At 41.3% G+C, this 21,432-nt stretch overlaps 1 protein-coding gene and 1 long non-coding RNA gene across 2 annotated transcripts in view; one reads left to right on the top strand and one right to left on the bottom strand.

The window, feature by feature from the left end:
• The window catches only part of LOC111871793 (hemicentin-1-like), a 475,354-nt gene that overhangs the window by 273,384 nt on the left and 180,538 nt on the right, over positions 1 to 21,432 (top strand). The window lies entirely within an intron of this gene.
• Positions 1 to 21,432, bottom strand: part of LOC117282902 — a 41,116-nt gene that overhangs the window by 12,399 nt on the left and 7,285 nt on the right. The window contains exon 2 of the long non-coding RNA XR_004513812.1: positions 6,088 to 6,192. This is a non-coding gene — a long non-coding RNA (uncharacterized LOC117282902). The remainder of the gene's footprint in view (positions 1 to 6,087; positions 6,193 to 21,432) is intronic.

The following is a 21,432-nucleotide window of genomic DNA, read 5'->3' as shown; positions in this document are numbered from 1 at the left end:
GATTATTTTTTCGGTAGTCGGTATTGTGACCATTGTACAATTTCTTTAAAGATATTTCCTACCACAATTTTCTGCGAAATGTTCTTCGATGTATAATTTCTCCGTGTTCGTTATTGACCTGTCTCGTCAAATTTTCAATCATCCATTTGGTTACTTTGTAGAGTTTGTGTTAGCTCAGTTAATTTTCCTTTGATGTGATCTCTTCCCTTTGGTTACGTGGTGCCTGCGCTCCCGTGTGTGTGGTGAATGTTCTCTCTCCCCGATGGTTTTCTTGTTTTGGCTTGTGATATGAAGTGTGTATCGTCTGTCATGGAACTTGCCGGTTGTACATACTTTTGAGAAAGAGTTCCACATTAAACTTTTCCTCCATATGTACAATAAGCAAGGTTTACAACAGACTGTAGACACACCACATCACGGCCATAACAACGAGCATCTAGCGCACATATAGGAAAATACCTCATCAAAGGAATACCAACTGGAACTACATGTATTCATCAAAATGACCATGAAACTGATTGAAAACTATAAAAGGCAGGCCAAGAGTCGACATAGAAATAGTATACATGGAAGAAAATTAATAAAAAAAAATTGCGGCAAAGAATATTTTTTTAAACTGCACTGTGGAAACACCATTAAATATGGATCAAGGCCGCGCCATAGCTCAAGCGGTTAGTCGCTGGCTTCCCACGGCGGCGGCCCGGGTTCAATCCCGGGTATGGTCAAGTTGGATTTGTGGTGGTCAAAGTGACACTGGGGCAGGTTTTCCCCGAGTACTTCGGTTTCCCCTGCCAATCTTCATTCCACCAATTGCTCCACAATCACCCTCACCTATCATCTGGGGGCTGGTACAATAGGCCAGAAGTGGCCGCAGTACAAGGGACTTAGTCCCACCCCACTAGCAATAAAAAAATAAGGATCAAAATTCCACCATCGGGTTTCTATATTTTATGTGAAAAAGAACGTGAAGACAATTGTAGATATCAATATTTAAAGTTCAATAAAAAACATTTTCATAAAACGGAACAACAGACAGTTCAATACAGTCTCTATCACATGTACGCTCATTGCTAGGCAACATATTGGTAAAAGAATTCTCGCGAAGACAAATTCTTGATAAAGAGTTTGTTATTAGTTTACGCAAAAATAAAGGAGGCTGTGTTTTCTATGTCGTCCGTGCCAGGCAACAGGAGAACGATGGTGTTATGCAATTCTTTTCTAAGCAACGGAACTATAAATACGTCTACAATAACAGGTGGTTTTCTATGGTGTCTGTGCAATATGAGAAGTGAATTCAGAGAAGACGTAAAGTCGTAGGAGGCGACGAAAGAGGAAATATCAAATCTGAGACAGTAAAATGTCGTGGCAGTCCCAAGGGACTCGGATCCCAGAAACACTGCTCTGGCAAGGGTCAGCAGCATATACAAAAGGCAGACCCGTCCTTTCGCCAGAGAAGACGTCTCACAAAATCAAGACCGTAACTCTCAAACAGTAATAAATATCTGGTCATGAGCCCCAGATGGAGCTCGACACCAAAACTGAATGACTGACCGTCAGTCGCAGTGCGACTTCCACTTTGACTTGGGAATACGCAATAAAGGAAGAAGGTTTTCTGTGGGGTCCATGCCGGGACTCTATATAAGGAGGACCAACTGCCGTTATGAGACAGTCTTGAGGCGACAGTTAGTCGAATAAGAGGTTTATGTGAGATGGTCGCCAGCCTGCGAGAATGTGAGCGCGGGAGTAGAGGAACGTCCACATTTGAGTCGGCTGAGAGTTGCAGTTGTGAGAAGTGAGAAGTTTGTAGCTGAGGCGGGGGACAGTTCGGGAACCCAGAGGAAGCGGAACGTTCGCCGTTGAAAGCCGCTACCAAGCAAGGGATAGTGACGACTGAGAAGAATTTATGTGTGCTGTAGATACAATGACCTTTTGAGCTTGTAATTCAGTAAGACTGTCGTAGTTATTTGAAGTTATGAGTGTAAGTTTAAAATAAATCCGATTACCAATCCAAATCCTGTCTATAGTCATTTAATCATGTGATAGTACGTTCATCTCGAAAGAATACTTTGCTGATTTCAGTGAATACTATTGGTGGTCTCCAGTAAACAGTTTGTGTGAGATTAACTCGCGGACGCCCGTCGTGGAAATGCAATTGCAGAATCTACTCTACAGAGCTTCTCTTTACTTTTAATAGATTTTAAAGGGTTTTGACACTCAGAATTATTAGGGTTTTTAGGATTTGTCCAAAGCCCGGTGTTCTAAAAGACGAGAGAACACAAGAGTTTCCGAAACGTTATGTTCCATAGTTTTTTTTTTTTGTAGAATACCGGACGCTGGACAAAGTCCAAAAACTTTAGTAACACTTATTCTATTTACTTCCTTCGTAACGGCCCATCGTAGGGAAACTCAACTCATTAGATTATATGGCAGCTCCTTGGAACTTTCTCGTATATGGCGCCCGCTTGACGAAGCATTAGGCGAAATAAAATTATGTCCCATACAGTGTTCCTCTTTGCAGTAAAACTTGTGCATCATCAGTAAATGGGCAGGAAACACAGTGTTGGAATGATTATCATCACCCCCCTCCCTCATAGTCAGGAAATACTGGAAGACCGGATATCCTGACCGTCGTTCTTCACGGTTTTCCTCAAAATGTAACAACCGTTTTTCTCACTGGCTCTTTCAAATCCATCACACATAAATCGCAGTACCATTTATAATTTGGAGCCCACATATCGGTGGGATGTGACACCGTGTAGTCCGGTAGAAATTAAGAAACTTTTCATACACAAGTAATTCCTCCAAGTTCAGGATCGAAGGATAAGTTACGTAAGTGTCCAACAGGAAGCATTTTGGAAGCAGCTTTGAGCATGCGTGTTGCTAGTTTCCACCTTCACTTTACTTTTTGACCATCAGGGTGCAGACTCTAAGTGTAACTCTAACGAGAATGTGCTTTTACAGTCTCAAATCATAGCAGTGGACCTACTAAATTCAGCTGCCACTTATTTTTCTTTTCGTTATATCCCTCAGGGTGGTTAGCGCCAAATGTAATTCAACAGAAATAACAAGTTTTTAAAGTCAGCCTGTGGTCAGAAAAAATGAGAAATATTTAAGTTCCATATTCTATCAATAAATGCATAGTCTCTTAAACCGGTTCTAATTTAGAACCTTAGGAAAATATTAAATTGGGCATTTCTCGACAAAAATTGTAATGTTTGAATCCATCGTATAGCCTTGAGTTTGATAAACCTTCCTTCACTTTAAAAATCCAATTCTACATGATAAATCGCTATCCATTGAGAGAATAAATGTAGGCCTATTGAAAGAGGCAAAAGTTATTTACCGATTGAAAACGAATGCGATGGAGCACACTATTCATGCGTGTGTTGATAGCAGGCACACGTCAGGGACAGCTACGGTAACACCAATTTCCGTACCTTCAAATTCACTTACACTCTACCACTTGAAGAAAAATTGCTTCCTAATTCATGAATGTGGGGGTGAGATTGCGTCAGAAATGGGTTTTATGCATGTGATCATTCATGTTCCCCTTTTCTTTTAGACTGCCTCAGAAAATCCCCGGCCTTGTGGGATTTCATGTGATTGGATCGAGAATACCGTTTTCATTATTTTTCTCAGAAGCTGAATTCATATATTGAAGGTCTAGCTGATAAATTAGCAACATAAGACTTCCTTTCCTAAACCGGGTACCAAATATGACATTTATCTTTTCATTCAGACGAGGTCCGTTACAAAACAGACAGTTTTTCGATATTTCACACGCAGTATGACAGTTTACGAGAAGTGTATCTACATTTCTTTATTGTGTAAGCTTCAGTTCTCGAAAGCAATATATGAACTGCCACAAACTACAAGATAAATTGTTTGCAGTATTTGTTAAACATCATTCTGAAATATCAATGCGAGTTGTTAGGGCTAGGAGTGTTCTTCAGGCTGTGTGGGTGTTCCTTATTTCGTAAGGAAATATGTTCTTACTCTATCGTTACGTCGCTGAGACTGTGTCAGTTATAACTTTTTAAAAAGTGTATTCACTTTATGTGGCCGCCTCTGTGGTCTCGTGGTCAGAGTTTCTGGCTAAAGATCCAGAGGTCCCGGCACTACCAGATTTTCTGAGTAGTAGTGGGTGTGTAACGGGGTCCACTCGGCCTTTCGAGGATAATTGAGGAGCTATTTCAAGGAAATAGCGGTTCCGGTCTAGAAAACAGAGATTAACGACCGTGGGGATCCGCTGCGCTGACCGCGCGACACCCTCTATCGGCTAAAGATGGCACTATCTTCGCCGACAAGCGGTGATCGCCCAGTCGGTATAGTTAGCGTGCGGACTAAAGCCACTAAGTTTATTTGTTTGTATTCAGTTTATGTAAGATTTGAGGTTTTCACGGCGGTGACTATGAAGAATGCCGTCTTCTGGGATGTGGCGCCGTGTAGATATTTTGTTAACCGACGTTACGGAGGAACGTATCAACTCCATCTTCAGGCTATAAAAAATCTGCGAGCGATGATCTAGCGTGAGCAGGTGTCTGTAGACTGTATTGACTTTAATGGTTATTTCTGCGGACGTCGTGTTACTAGGCACAGTTATTAATTTCTCCATTTTGATTGCATACTATCAATACTGCGTACAGAAATCTATCGCAAATTTCGGGGCTCTAGCGAGGGAGGCGGAACTCAGTGGAGGGTTCTGAGAGTCTGTAGTGTGACAGAAGGTCCCCCTTCTGAAGAACTGAAAGCAATTAAGCAACCGAGTAATGACTAATGAACCACAATAGACAGGTAAGGGACATTTATCACACAGACAGCTTATGAACGTATCGAATCTTCAAATTTTGATTAAAAATTATTATTTTGTTCAGGATTACTGGCTTTTTGGACTCTATCATCTGGTGTTCTAAAAAACGCAAAGGAACACAACTTTCGGGAAACTGGAACGGTTTCCATCCTAAGACGAGAGGCGGGAGACACTCCGTTAGGTCCGTCAGAAAGAGCCAACCTCAAAAACTGGACCATATTTATATTAAATATGCCATAATTGATTACTGAGCTGTTATCTGGGAAATTCCAGTTAGGCCATTATAAGCCAAATACATATCTGTATTCAATCTGTGGTTTCCGTGGAAGTAATGGTATTGATTTTTAGTTCATTAAGCTAGCCAGATAATGCCTCAGAATATCGAGTGTTAAGCTCTTCGTAAGTTTCAGTGTATAGGAACATGCCGCATGAAATAACGTTTGTTATCTCTTCATATACCTATTATCGCTTCCTGGCACTAATGCTTCAGAAGTTGCTACAATCACCCCCCCCTTTTCCCCTTGACACTACAGTCCCAGTGGGCCTAGGCCTACCTCCATGAACTTCTCCGTTCACATCGTTTTTTCTACATCTTACACATTCGGTAGGATCCCTTGGGCGGGTGATCAGCTCGTCGCAAGGCATTTACCTGTACACAAACACAGAAGAACGCACACACATAAACTAAACATCCATGCCCTGAGTGGGATTCGAACCCACGAACCAGGTTTCCAAGCGAGCGAAGACAGTACTTGCCTTAGACCGCTCGGCTACCGTGACCGGCCAATCAAACCTCTAGGTCGCCATAATGTGTTTTGTTTCCTGCAAATATATAACAATAGAAATGCGCATACTTTTAGAAGACTTACGTACCCACACAAAATACATCATGACTACAATCTGAGCGACACCTAGGCGCCCTTCGCCCTGAGCTCTTTGCACCATCTGTATTGTCGCTTGCTTGAGTGACTATAAACGAGATTTGGGTTGGTAATTGGATTTATTGAATACTTACAGAATCTAACTACAGACACTTACTAGAGTCTCAGTGTAACTACAGCACACATAAAGTCATTTCAGTTTTCACTAGCCGTTACTTGGTATCGGTTTCAACAGATGACGTTTCCTTAATTCTGGGTTCCAGAACTGTCCCGGGCCTCAGCTACCAGCTTCTCACTTCTCGCAACTGCAAATCTCAACTGACGGACAAACAATGAGAACACGGCTTTATTAAAATACTAATTACCTTCTAAATTTACAAGGAAATTTGCTCCTACCGTAGCAATTCTGGTGCTTTCGTTCTCTTGTTTTCCTTAGAGTATGAAATGCTGCCCCATACAGTGGGGTGGGGGTCGGGGGAGTCGGATGAGCAACGCTCGCCACTGCAAAATTTGAAAAAGAGAAAGATTAATTTAACAGTTCTAAAGTTATGAGATAAGAGAGCATCTAGTATCCTTCTTCTCTCGATACTGTAAAAATAGAGACAAAAATATCCCGAGCGTCAAATGTGTGTTACACATTTCTACGATTTTTGTTCGAAATATTTCTCGCTCCGATAAATACTGGGTGCGCTACACAAGACATGCGTGCAGAATCGCGTGTGGAACTTCGTACACTGCCTCAGTTAATTCTGTTCTTATGAACGCACCAAAAGCACGGGATAATTTTGTTCGCAGTTTTCCTGTTCCATGGAAGGACTTACCGAACTGAATCCTGACAGTTTACGACTACGGAAAGTGATGTCATAGAGGGATATGCGAGTGTAACGGCTCTTTCGGTCATTGCTGACGGTAGAGAAGAAACGATCTTTTACAGACTTTTAAAAAATAAAGAGGCAGATATCGTATCGGGGATGATAAATGGTTTAAAGGGAGAGGCGTTTCGACAGAGAATTCACATCGGCTGTGCAGCTCGACGAACTGCATCAACTCAAACCTCAGTGAAGCTTAAAATTGACAGAGCCGTGTGTGTGTGTGTGTGTGTGTGTGTGTGTATATATATATATATACTACCATAGTCAATAAGTTCGTGGAATGGCCGCAAAGCGTCGTTGCAGTGCACTACAGTGGATACGTTGAGGCACGATATGATGCCCTGTCGGTTCATCTCTCGTCACAGCAAGAGGCAGTTGTGTGCAAACAGTGTTAAGTAAAACTACAACCTCTATTGTGAACTGCAGTTAAATGCAAGTGGCGGAAAACGAAAATGTGGCAGTTTGAACAACGGGTAAACATCAAGTTCTGCCAGAAACTAAGCAAAGTTCCTAGCGAAATAATTGGCGTAGGAAGAATTGGCTGTTGCTACACGACAACGTCCCTGCACATCGCTCTGTTCTTGTCCAAGAGGAACTGGCAAGGCAACAGGTCACCGTTTTGCCACACCCTCCGTACTCACCTGATCTCGCACCATGCGATATCTTTCTCTTTCACCGCGTGAAAGCAAAGCTACGTGGTCGTAGATTTCAGTCGTCCGAGGAGGTCGTCATTGCCACAAGAGGCGCCGTACTGGAATTTCCTTCCAGTATGTTTCAGCAGTATGTTTTCGGCAGCTATATCAATGTTGGCAGACTTGCATAGCGGCCAACGGTGACTATTTTGAGGGCCGATGTGGATCTGTGTAAGTGTATGGGAATACCTTGTAATTCATTCATTCATTAGTAATCTGTCAGACAGGTCCACAGTCTCTTCTAAAACAGTTCCTCCACTTAATGCGATCTAGAGCTTTCTCCTTACCTTGTAATATGACGCGATAAAACCATATTCCACGAACTTAACGAGTGTACCACGTATATATAGGTACACGATACAACAATGGATCTCGCTGATGCTGAAAATAATTCGTCGACTCAACAGTTATGGCTCTCTGGCAGAATAACTTAGGGGGCAGGTTGTGCTCATTTCGCAGGAGTCTCTATATCGTGTTGAAAGTTCAGGAAAAAGTTTTAATGCCTATGCTCTTAAACTATTTTTTATGTTTCCGGTTTCATCGTCAACAAACACAAAAGTGAAATATTTATTATCTTGTTCTTCATTATTTCCATAACAATATCAGCCGTATGTTTTCCCGTCGATTCTTGCACAAACGATGTATCTTATTCCCTTCTTGCGCGCGAACATTTCCTTCTCGAGTTTCGCCTTGTGACATGCATTTCATACCGTGGCTTGCTCTTACACGAAGAAGTGTACAGTTTGTTCAATTGTAATAATCGTTTCTCAACATGTAATTACGCAACCGGAAATAAATATTTCTGTGTATCCAAAGTTGCAGTTAGTGACTTCTGTGGCTTATGACTCGCCTCTCTCTGCCTAGGTGAAGAGAAGTCAAGAATTTTACATGGGTTCTTTACAGTGTGCTCGGGCCGCGCCATAGCTCAAGCGGTTAGTCGCTAGCTTCCCACAGCGGCGGCCCGGGTTCGATCTCGTGTCTGGTCAAGTGGGATTTGTGGTGGACAAAGTGGCGCTGGGACAGGTTTCCTCCGAGTACTTCGGTTTCCCCTGCCAATCTTTATTCCAACAATTGCTTCACAATCACCCTCACCTATCATCTGGGGCTGGTACAATAGGCCAGAAGTGGCCGCAGTACAAGGGACTTAGTCCCACCCCACTAGCGTTAAAAAAATTACAGTGTCCTCCATTTTGTTCTCCATTGGTTGTGACAAAGATGATTATGATTACGACCAGGACAGAGACCGGACAGCTTGACACAGGCGCATCTCGGTTTCAAGAAGTAAATAAGAGGGAGGGCAAATAAGTACGGAACTCCTTAATTAGGGTCTCTCTAGAAACTACACAACACAGCCTGCAATTTATCTTAATTGCTTTTAATTAAATGTCTTTTATCTACAGCTCTACAGCCCTTTGATGGGCCTTGGTCTCTTTTTCAGTTCCTTGACCTTCTTACAGAGTCGGTAGGACAGGCCGTCACAAGGACGCTAACTACACATAGGACAGCACAAACACAGAACAAACGCATACACAGACATCCATGCCTTGAGTTGGATTCAAACCCACGATCCCAGTGTTTAAGAGGGCAGAGACAGTTCATACCTTAACCTCGCGGCCACTGTGAGCGTCATAAATATCTTGTGTACCTTCCAAAATAGCTCTAATTGTCGTTGCATGGCTATATCGCATCTCAGCGTCGCGTTGTGTATTTTGTAAATAGATCCATTTATTTGAGTGACATCCCGTCGACACAACACAAATCTAAAATTTTAAACTATACTTTTATTTACACAGACATATTTCGAACAGTAATAACAATAACAATGATAACAGTAATAAGTGCAATGCGCAATAATTTTAATAATTTAACCTATATATTTCATTACATTGTCTCTCACAGTGGCCGCGCGGTCTAAGGCATGAACTGTCTCTGTCCTCTTAAACACTGGGATCGTGGGTTCGAATCCCACTTGATGAATTCATGTCTGTGTGTGTTTATTCTGTGTTTGTGTTGTCCTGTGTGCAGATAGCGGCTTTGCGACGGGCTGATCCCCCGTTCAAGGAGTTCTACCTCTGTGGAAAAATGAAGGAAGCTTAAAAAATGGCCAAGGCAAAACAAAGGGCTATAGAGCCATATATATATATATATATATATATATATATATATATATTACATTAATAACATAATATTTTATTTGAAGATCTGAAATTTCGTTGCAGATACTGCCCACAGTCTGCCAATAATAGCAGTTCCTCAGATAATACATAACGTAGTCTGATGATAAGACAAAGGTCGATACGTGACGCTGTAATAAGACATCCCTAGAATTACAAGCGTCTAGTAGACAGGATACTGTATATATGTATGTTCTAGACGTTGCAGAGGTTAATGAGGTTTCTGAGAAAGTCTGTGGCTTTCCTCTACAATTCCAAAGGAAATCAAACGTCAAGGCTTCGTCAAAATATAGTAGACTTCAGTTGTTTGTTCCCCGTTCTCAAACATTTGGTTCACTCTCATCTGTTGCAATTGGGCAGGCTTTGTGTTCAGAGATACTCAACAGGTCCCTCTCAAATTAAGCATTGGAATCTGTAACATGGGATTCCGAACGAATTTTGTGTTCGATAATATAGATTTTTTATTTTTTAGGGGATGGGTGAAACTGAGCCCACTTGGTACGTTTGCCACTAACTAACTAACTGAACCCTTCTTGAGAAGAGGCCAATTGTTTAACTACTCAAGAAATACCTCCAAATTTTATGGAACCCGAAGGTTCATTGCCGTGTTCACAAGAGCCCTCCACTGGTCTGTATCTTGAGGCAAATCGATCCAGTCTGTACTACTCCAGCTTATCTCTTTAAGGTCCATTTTAATATTGTCTACCCGCCTACGTCTTAGTACTTCCGCCACTGCCCTGAGCTAACCTGCCCCATGCATACTTCTTATATTCCATGTCCCAAATCTCATATGAAATTTCTTTATCTTAGGTCGTTTATCCTAGGAATCCGTCGGGGTCCGAGGCACTTTGTGACATTTCGTAAACAGTTTAATTTTTAAAGTAATCAGCGAAAGCTCCACGCCAAACCCGTAACTTGAAGGACTGGCCCTTGCCAGCTGTCCGCGATTGCTTACTCAATATATTCGCAGCTACCCTCNTTCTCCCCTCTCCCCGCGTTCTTCCCCACACTATTCCCCCCCCCCCCCCCCCCCCCCATATCTGGAGGGCGTCTCTTCCATCCGCAACCTGAGGACGCCCCATTCCGTGGTGACAATGGACCCAACTAACATGGACGTTGTGCCATAATTTGGCCTATTGTTCCAGCCCGGGATGATAGATGATGAGTCTGGAGTAGTCGGTACAATAAGAATTGGCAAGGGGAAACGGAAGTACGCGGAGAAAACCTGCCCCACTGCCACTTTCTCCGCCACAGATGCCACATAACCTGACCTGGGATCGAACTTGTTCCGCCGCGGTAAGAAGCCTGCGACTAACCGCCTAAGCTATGGCGCGGCCTTAGCATCAGTTAAGTTTAATGCCTAGATTACATGAGGCCAAATGGAACATTATTATTGTATACAGGAACAACTCAAGGTAAAATCCGATAATTATCAAAATATGTACCTCATTATGGCCTTGGGGTCCACTCAGTCTCTAGTAGAAATGAGTACCAGGAGCATTCCTGGGGGTAAAGGGCGGCCGGCTCGTAAGGCTGACAAACTCACCGCTATCTGTGAGCGGAATGTTTAGAAAATGTGGGAGCCTCGACGCCTCACAAACCTAAGGGCCTCCATGGCCTCTTACAGGGATAGCTTTACTTTCTGTTTTAACATTTTCAGAAGAAAAAGAGAAGAATTTATGAATATTAATAATTCTATGAGATTTGAAATTAAAAAAATCTTATATAAATAACCTGCTTTACCTCAGTTTGCCAGTAAAGATAGCCTATCCTTAATAAGAAACTCGAACCTCTGACCTCTCTTGCATTGCCCTGTTTCTCTGTATGTTCCTTGTATCCAGTAGGAAAGAAATATATGACAAGACTCCTTGTAGCAGGGAAGGAGCAGGGACCTCTGTTTCTTTCTGCTGCTGATTATTTTCTTTCATCTAAAGTTAACAGAGGACGCTTTAGGTAGTGAAATTAATTTTCTGTCTTTTCCCTCGGTTGTGCTCGGGTAAGAACCCCAAGAGACTTTGCCTTGTGATCCACGTGTTCCAAATATCATTCTTCTAGCACAACACAGCATTTCAATCTTGAAGCAAATCATTAAAATTTTTTAAACTGAATGTTGATTTGAGAGCGAGGAAAAAACTGCGTACTTTTGTGTTTCGCGAACCGTTCTTGCGTCCCTTCCTTCGTGGAGTGCTATGAACCACATTCACAGTTTTTTCTAGTGGCGTGTGCTTGGGCTTCAGAATTTTCGTTCTGTTTTCTAAGTGTAGTGTGGGCATCTCCTTCTGCAGACGAACGCACTTTACACGCGATTCAAAAGTTAAGATGTACACCGAAACTACAATAGAGTCCAGGCTGTATGTTCTGAATGGGGTCGTTCTTCACCCTCAAGGGACGCACTGTTTGAACACACGTGGAGACCAAAGTCAGCATGACGAAGAGACTTTAGCGGAGTTAAGGTTTTCTGAACAACGTAGGCATGAAGACGACAAAAAGTAACAAATTTGTTTTTTAAAAATTGTTGCCTTCTTCTTCTTCTTCCTCTTCTGCGCTTTCCCCTTTTCCGTTACCCTATGCCTTTCTGCTTGTTCTGCATAAAGATCCGCGAATTGCATATGGGTTTCCATCTTTTGTATATATACGATCCAGACAACAAGTAGAAGTCATACAAAATCATGAGAATGAACATGTTCGTGGTATAGGACAAGGCGAAACCAGACACAGAAAATATAAGAGGCTTAAACTGGCCGGCGGTGAAGCTTACGACCGTTCAAGTGACTAAGTTACCGTTGTAGCATAAGATGAGCAAGCTAGATATGATCCTCCATGCAAAGCCTGGACTGCCAGAGGACTTGTTTACAGTGCACAAGGAAGAATTTTCAACATCGTGCTCTAAGTGCGATACGCACACTTGACAAAGGCGAAGCGAAGCATATTCATAAGAGTCAAACTTATGCTCTCTACAGAGAGGATGTTACGTAAGGGCTATGGCCGCAAAGTTCAGTTGCAAAAAAAAATGTCGTGATCCTCCAGGGAGTTGGCGCCAAGACTGATTGGTGGAAAGCAGCCAGTCTTAAAGTAATTTTGACTTTGACTCTGACGTTGTGGGACAGTCGCCATAAGAATGTAAGCACGATAGCAGAGAACATTGTTATCACCAGGCAACGACTGGTGAAGACAGCAGACTGAGAAGACTTAGATGTGTGCTCTAGTAATTGCACAGTGTGAAGTAGTAATAGCACTATAGTTATTTGTGATTACGTTCAATACGTGCAAGTAAGTGTTCAATAAATACAATTACCAATCCAAAATTCGTCTATAGTCACTCCTGTAGGTGATAGTATGTGTTTCATATGATCCCTAAGAGAACGGCGATGATTTCCCAAACCCAGTTTCTCTCACCACTTTTGTGCTTCCGGCGACACTGGAGATATTTATTAGTTTCGCCTCACTGGTATTAATGTAGGGAATAAAATTTATAACAAAGTCACATATTTCGTAAATATTATTTACTTAATAAATAGGACAAAATCATCACGAAAGAGAAGGATGATGAATTTTATTATAAATATACCATTAAAAACGTATGCAAATGATTATTATTCTTTTATATAACCAGTTTTCAGTCTCGCGACCGACCAGCGTGTCGCGGTACACCGTGTGAGAAACACACCGATTGGTTCACATTACGTGATGTTGTGTGTTCCGTGTGGAGTAGGAACCGAATTTTTCTAAATAATTCAAATGAATGTCGGCCTTTAACATGTTAAGATATGAATCTACAAACAATTGAAATCCTGCTTTTGTTATTTAATTTACAAACCATAAGGCTATTCTGAATATGACACCGTGTAGTCTGGTAGATGTTTACCTACGTCGTGGAGGTACATGTTGTCTCCATCCTTCTCAGGTAGAAGAGCTGGGAATAGTGTCAGGTGCAGAGAAATGGAGATCTGGAACAGAGGCTCTGAACCAGCCAATGGGAATACGGAGAATGTTCTCCTTAGGTTTGCGGCCGTCCGTCTACCTATATCGACGCTAACCTTACTCTTATACACTGAAGATGGAAGAAACAAATTGCTCTGAAACATCGGTAAATATTTACCACATTTCAGGAGACAGTTATCTTCATAGAATTTCAGATCTCAATGACTGGAACTGTTTCTTTGTATATCTCATATTTAGCTTAAAAGTTTCGTTGGTGAAAGCAGTAAACAATTTCAGTGAACAGAGAGAGAGAGAGAGTTTCATGTTGTGCTTTCCTTGGTAATTTAGTTGAGTACTTAACAACGCTGTCAGCAACGAAACAACAGAGCATCAACTTGTATGAACCGTGCCCTACCGAAGTTGATCGTATCGGAGGTGGCGTATGTTTCTAAACGAGATATATTGTTCATATCATTGAAAGGACTAAATTATCGCAGTGTCTATTCATAGAAACCATTTCATGAAACACAGTTTCTGTGTTAGAGAAGCAGATTAATGAAGGGTTAACTTGTTCGTGGATGAAAACCCGATGCTTTTCCTGGTTGTGGTTGCGTTTCTACGCACCGATATATATATATATATATATCGCATTTTTCCTCAGTGCCTTCAAGTGTCCGCTCTCCTTAGTATGGGCCACGATCAGCTCATTAAGAGTTCCTAACTATGATGATTTTGATAACCCTCCAATTTAATTTGATCCCACGAGAATTTTGCAGTAGAAATAGCTTCGGCTGGTAACCCTGAGATTGTCTTCATCTGTGTTAGTGTTTTACTGGTAAACTAGAAACTAATATAAATGAAAGTTAGGGACATAAAAAGTTTTCCATTTGAAAAATGTGTGATCCTTATTTCCAGTCCAAGTCTCCGCTGTATAACCACATACACACACTCCTGCCTATAGTGGTTTGTTAAGAAAGAAAAGTTTGCCAAAAAGGGCTTTTTATGTTCGCCACGCTCGTCCGCCTCTGCGTATGTTAAGCTCGAAAACTTCTGAGCGAGTTTTCATATAACTTGATTTACGGCAATTCTGCTAAGCGCTATCGGTACAATGTACTTCGGGTAAAAACTGTACAAACGTAACGGACACTGGGCATGATGGCCAACGTGCGTTTCTGCAAATATCTGCAGAGGATCTCGTAACATATTTGCCAGAGAGAAAAATATTACCAGCAGACGTTTTAAGGAATAAATAAAGACCATGTTATATGCTGCAGGCCATACTTTTTTAACTCATGGCAAACTGTAAAAGGCGTCAAAATTGTCAAGGCCTATCGTCCTTTTTTTTTTAAGGAGAGGTTTTATCATTAAAAACGAGTATTAAGATTTGTGTTTAAAATTTCTATAGCTAAAATTCTAATCGTGCTACTTTTAAAAACAATGATTATCGTGGATTACAAATTTGTGTTCATTATTTAAATTTATGTTCATATTTTCTGTTATTCCAAATATTGAAATGATATATTTACTTACTTACTCATGGAGCTGAGCCCTTCTGGAGGACCCGCCAATTCTGCGGCTACTCAAGAATTTCCCAGCATTTTATGGAACCTGAAGGTTCATTACCGTGTTCACAAGAGCCCTCCACTGGTCCCTATCCTGAGCCAGATCAATCCAATCAATACCATCCCATCTCTCTCTAAGATCCGTTTTAATATTGTCCACCCACCTACGCCTCTGTCTTCCCAGTGGCCTCTTTCCTTCTGACTTTCCCACCAATATCTTATACGCATTCCTCGTCTCCCCCATTTGTGCTACATGATCTGCCCACCTCATTCTCCTTGTCTTGATCATTCTAATTGTACCTGGGGAAGAGTACAAGTTATGAAGCTCCTCATTATGCACTTTTCTCCACCCTCCTGTCACTTCATTTCTCTTCGGTCCAAATATTCTCCTCAATACCCTGTTCTCAAACACTCTCACTCTATGTTCCTCCCTTAATGTCAGAGACCAAGTATCACACCCATACAGAACCACAGGCAAAATTAATTTTTGTATAATCTAATTTTTATGTTTTTGGACAGCAGACGAGAAGACAAAAGGTTCTGGACTGAACGGTAGCAAGCATTACCCGGGTTCAATCTCCTCTTAATTTCCTCCTGTATCAGGTTCCGATGTGTTATTGCTGTTCCCAAATATCTGAATTGTGCCACATTTTCGAAACATCTGTTTCCTATCTTTATATCATGATTTTGATCTGCATTTTGGGGACGAGACAGCAACATATACTTAGATTTCTCTGTGTTTACTTCTAGACCAACCTCTTTACTTGCGTCAATTAAAGTCTGTGTGTTTTTCTTTATGGTATCTACATTATCATTAGATATCATTGAAAATAAAACTCATTTATAAACAAATTCTCTGATGTATTTCATTGGACTAAGAAGTATGCCCTCTCCTTTCTGTCTTTGTTACACGCCATTCCTTTCTCACAATGAAATAATGAAAGATCAGGTTCTGAATAAAATTGTCTCCTCTGTGATGAAAAGTTTTAATACTACAATAAACTTTTCTATTCACAGTAAACAAAAAGAGGGTTAGGAGCTTTTGTTATATACTTGAGTAGAACTACATCTTTATATAAACATAAACATATCAGTTGGAAAGCTGTGCTTGGTGAAGTCCCAAGATGTCCCTTGTCCGGCAACGGATGGCTGAGAAGGATACCCTCAAGTCCTCCTCCTGTATTTGAAGCCGCGACGTTGCGCTTCATCGTGCGCATAGCAGAGAAGCCAGCCTCACACAGATACGATACAGAGAAAGGATGGTGTGCTTCTGTCGGAGAGACAGCCAAAGTGAGGCCATACTTTAGTTTCAGTGTTCAGTCAGCTCATTTTCTTCTGCAAGATTCAGTTCTGCTGGCTCGAACGTATCCCAGTCCAAGGAAAATACATTAAGTGATAGGAAATACATTTCAGTGTTTTTACTTAGCAGTGACAAATTTTGTAGAAGTAAATCGACAAGTTTCTTTTCCAGTGAGCAACTTTTTATTAGTTCAAACATCTCAACTTTGTTCTCTGTTTTGATTGTGACTCCCCATAGTGTTAGTATCTCCTTAAAAGATTTAATTTTGTAAGTACAAGTAAGATTTTTTTTTTAAATTCGCTTTGTGGGGGGTAGAGTCCACGTGGGTCCACTCGGTACGGCGGCCACTGATTGGCCTATTGTAGCCTGTCCCGGGTGATTATGATGGAGAGTTTGGTGGAAAGAAGATTGACGGGGGAAACCGAAGTACTCGGAGAAAACCTGCCCCAGCGCCACTTTATCCACCATAAATCCTAATTGGCCAGATCCGGGATGGATCCCGGGCCGACGCGGTGAAAACCAACGACTAACCGCTTGAGCTGTGGCGCGGCCTAAGAATATGTCATTTCCTTCCCTGCACTCTCTTGTCAAGAGGGTTAAAAGCGTGGGAGATGTCTGTTAGGAAAGCAACTTTACTGCACCAGATCTCATCACTAAGCAGGTCATCCAACTCAGACTCCTCAGGCAAGAAAATAATTGTGAGCTCTTCCCTCAGTTCACAGAACCTTGAGAGCCACCTCACTTCACTGTGTGAGCAGCTCCTACAGCAGAACACAGTGATGAAAACAACCTCAATTGTAGTGGCCTACTCTGGATGTAGGTAACCATTTTGATCATCTCATCCAGTACTTTCTGGATCTCAGGTACTACCGATTTTGAAATAAGAGCAGGAAACAGTGTGTAAAAATAATTCAAGGATTCTTTTGTTTGGCCAGTGCGACGAATCCTTTCAGGCTTCCCGATATGGCAGGAGCACCGTCCGTGCAGTTATGATACATGATTTTCGTGACAAAACGCCAGGACTGAAACAACTGTCGCCAACATCAAGAATGTCTCGGGGTTTTATTATTTATAGGAGTGGTTTGCAAAATAAAAGTTGTCCAGTGATGTCTCCATTAATAAGAAATCCGCTGAATGCTGTGAGTTGAGCTTTTCCAGTGATGTCATATGACTCATCTAGCTGGGTGACAAAAATAGCTTCTTTAATATTAGCTGTCACTTGTAACTCGAAGTTTTGAGACATATCTTGTGTACGAAGACTAATAGTGTTATCTGATAAATGGATATTCAAAATTTCCTTCGAAATCCTCGTCAAATTTTACTGTCTTTCTATCTTTTTTGTCACAATTTCGGGAATGACATTACTTGCTTCTTGAGTTTTGTCAGTTGTGATTTTGATCCTTTGTTTAGCCTGGCGTGTTTGATCAAATATAAGCCTTTTGCAATATTGAATTGGTTTCTCGCATATATGTGAGTGCTTTGTGTGAAGGTGTCTTTTCAGCTTACTTGGAACCATAGCTTAGTTTGCCAGTTCCTCAACACAGACATCAAACTTAGAACGTTGCTGCTCTTTCCCACATGAAATTAATCCGAAGGACAAATAAGTTTCATTATATTTGCGCACGACGGTTTTAGACCCAACACTAACTGCACTATGCGCGATGCTACCAGACTAGTGCTAGCCACACATGATTCATTGTCATCATCCAACTTATGTTCTATACTCATGAATGAACCCTACAAAAATAACAACAAATTAGTGCAAATAATATGTTTCTGGACATTATTAATCCTCCTGCTTTTATCTAAAACACCATCCTGTTTATATCTCAAAACAGGGCGTTTCGGACACTGAATTCTGTCTTCATCTTCAGGTAAAACCTACTCAGTTGGGCAATATCGATAGAGCTACCGGAAAGTACACCCGATTCGAACAACAACTGACTGAAGACTGGCACTAGTGGCTTGACAAGAATGAACGGTAGGGTGCTAAAAATTTATTAGAGAATTATTCTTGGATCAAGAATAGTAAAGGCGGAAGTTCTTGGAATTTTACAACGACAACTTTTTTCGTTAACCTGTCGTTGTTTTTATTCTTATCGGAATTTTATGAAAATGTATGCTACTAATAAATTTACTTCCACGATTTCTTTTATTCTTCAGTTTTTCTCTCTTCTTTTTTACGATCCCCCAAACTCCCGCGGCACAACTGCGGAACCTTCGCGCCACACCGGTGTGCCGCGACACATCGGTTGAAAATCGCTGCTGTAGACGATTTTTTTCTGTAATCCTTTTGTAGATAATCGAATAAACTGAGCGATGATGCTGGAGTTTCTGTGCTCAGCTTTACCAAACTTGTTTCTTCTTCATTTTCTCAGCAGCGAGTTAAAAGCGCTCTGCTCATATTTATAGACACTCGGATGTGATTCTTTCCCATTCGTTACAAGAAATGCCTTCTCACATAAATCTCACAAAGCAGAGCGTGTAACAATGTTTTGTGACCGTAACACTAAGTGCCCGCCCATGCACGAAAGAGTTGAGTGCTTAGGGCCGGGACTATGATGGGAAATGTCTTCGGCGTATGTAGCCAGCTAGATTGCTAGCAGCATTTCCCTGGAACCTACCGGATCCAACATCACAGTAGAGCAGGGCTACTCTGAAGTTGGATTCAGCACGTTCCTCCGGAATGATGGTGAAATTCTATCAAGCTGTACGGTGTCACATCCTAAAAGACGGCAATAATCACAAAAAGAATGCTTTAAAACAGTTAAAGTTTCTTTTTCGTTTAATTTCACGCTCAAAAGTTTCCGGTTATTATAAATAAATCTAAGTTCACCTTCGCTCTAAAATTTCGGGCCTACACATTTTTATTAGACGAAGCTTCACTTGTATAAGCCTGCCGATACATTTTGGCCGGTGTTCTTCACTGTCAGCGCATGAGAGCGAGTCTATGCTACGAACTTGCTTCTTCTGCAGAGGGAACATTCGTAGGCTGGCACTGGCAACTAGCAAATGGCACGTGGGAAAAGCACACAGTATCTACTAGTAAGAGCGATCCTATGAGCTCAACGTCTACCTTCTTACTGAGGCAACATATTGTCACTGCGCATGCCCACAAATCTTAGGCTCGCCGACTTGCATCAGACCACTACGCATCAGAGATCCACCGGCCAAAATCGACTGTCCCACCTATAATTCATATATATTTATAGTGGTGTTTGTGTTCCTTAGTGTTCGCACAAACACGCTTTTCCTGTCATTTTCATGTGTTCAGAATAACACAATTTCCCGTGCCATGCCTCTTCTGCTGCTGGTGGAAGAGGCAAGCAATTGCAATGCTTGCAGACATGTCAGAGGCAGTGTTTTGCTACAGACTGCTCTGGCTTCAAAGGTTTCTGGCAGCAAACGCATATTTAATATAACATATAAAACGAATTCCAGTTTCATAGATAAAGAAGATAAATCTATCGCTGCGACAGGCCTTGGATGCCCATAGGGTTGTGAGACGTCGAGACTCCCACATTATGTAGACATTCGGCTCACAGATGGCAGTGAAGCCGCCCTTTACCCTCAGGAAGATTCATGGTACTTATTTCTGTTAGAGACTTGAGACAACCCTAGGGCCATGGTACAGTTGCAAGGATTTTGTGAATTGAAAAATCGAATGAGCTAATCGGGGATCGAACCCGCGATCTACCGGGTCCTAGCATAGTGCCTCAACCAACTACGCTACCGTGTTTCAAAATTTTCAAGTAACATATCCTGATTCTTTTTGTACGTACAAATTCTCACGTCTTCCTCCAAGCACTTTCATATTTAGCAACGCTAACATTTAAATAATAAGACCCGATATTTGAGTATAAACGTCTCTCTTCAGGGCCGCACTGAAGGAATGGACACACGTCTCTGTGTGGAGAATTATAAGAAAATTGACCGTCACCTCTTTCATATTTCCAGAGTGACTTGTCGGGTCGAATATTTCATAAGACTTCTTCTCGTTGGCTTTGTTAAATAAGAGGTTCATTCTGACGCAGGAGTCATAATGCTTGTAGAAAAGCAAGCAACTCATTTTATGCCCCTGAAGTGTTATAAAGCAGCTTCGATGTCCTTAAAATATTTTTAATGGCACTGTTCATAGTCCCAGATTTCAGTCACAATTTTTCGAAAGAAAAATGGTTTTGTCCATCAGATGATGGAGTGGAGTAAGAACTCAACTCCAATGGACCCTCGGCAGAACTAGCATCAAACCCTGGATCCCAGAGGTGCAGAGTTCCTCGCTCTATTCTGTCACTTGATGGAGGAGACAGAAACAGCGTCTGACATATCGTGGTTAAAAATTTGAGACGATGGACAGGTCCAAAAATAACAGAAATATTTTGATATGCTATAGTTAGATGTAATCAGAATTACTGCTAATTTTCTTTTCCAGAATTTTTGTTACCGAAAACCGACTTAAGATTTTCTCTTTTCTTTAAATTCTTTGAGATCGAAACTTGCAATTCTCTTTCTATGTCCGAACACAGGCAGTAGAGGATTGGATTCTACGTTGACTACTGCAGTCTCCGACTCATGCTGGTTCCTTGCTCAGGGATTTCTCATACCCTGAAGATGGAGGTGATATGTTCCTCCGAAACGTCGGTTACAATATCTGCACGGTGCCACAGCCCAGGAAACGGCATTCCTCATACAAGAGTTTATAAGATCATACCCACATAGGAAGGAACTCTATTTTAACCATCAACTAAACATACATTAATTAAACTAATTATATCTAATACCAGCATAATTTAGCTAAAATTTTATAATACCAAGAGTTCTGTTACAAAGTATAATAAATAATAATAGCACAATAGATCACTGTGGTCGCGGTGCAAGGGCCAAGAAGGCTCACCTCTTATACAAGCATAATATTACGTGTTATAATATAGTCATACTCAAAATATGGATCCATTTAAAAAACAAGTTCATCACCTAAACACAAACAATACACCTGATGATGACCCAGCAGAGGTCGAAATATGTGGTGTTTTTAAGATTTTAATGCAAATAAACTATATATTTGTATATTTTTATAAGAAATTATGTCGACGGGTGTAAAAATACACGACATTATCTGCCTATTGCAGTAGCAGGTAAAGAAGAGGCATTACGATAATAGGCATGACAGATAAATTGAATAAGATTTTTAGTTTTTAATTCTTCGCAGCGAAGCAACTGTTG

Source organism: Cryptotermes secundus, unplaced genomic scaffold (assembly GCF_002891405.2).
Source record: "Cryptotermes secundus unplaced genomic scaffold, Csec_1.0 scaffold873, whole genome shotgun sequence".
In the NCBI taxonomy this organism is placed as follows: domain Eukaryota; kingdom Metazoa; phylum Arthropoda; class Insecta; order Blattodea; family Kalotermitidae; genus Cryptotermes; species Cryptotermes secundus.
Note: the sequence above shows the minus strand (reverse complement) of the source record. Positions and strands in the feature narration are given on the sequence as shown.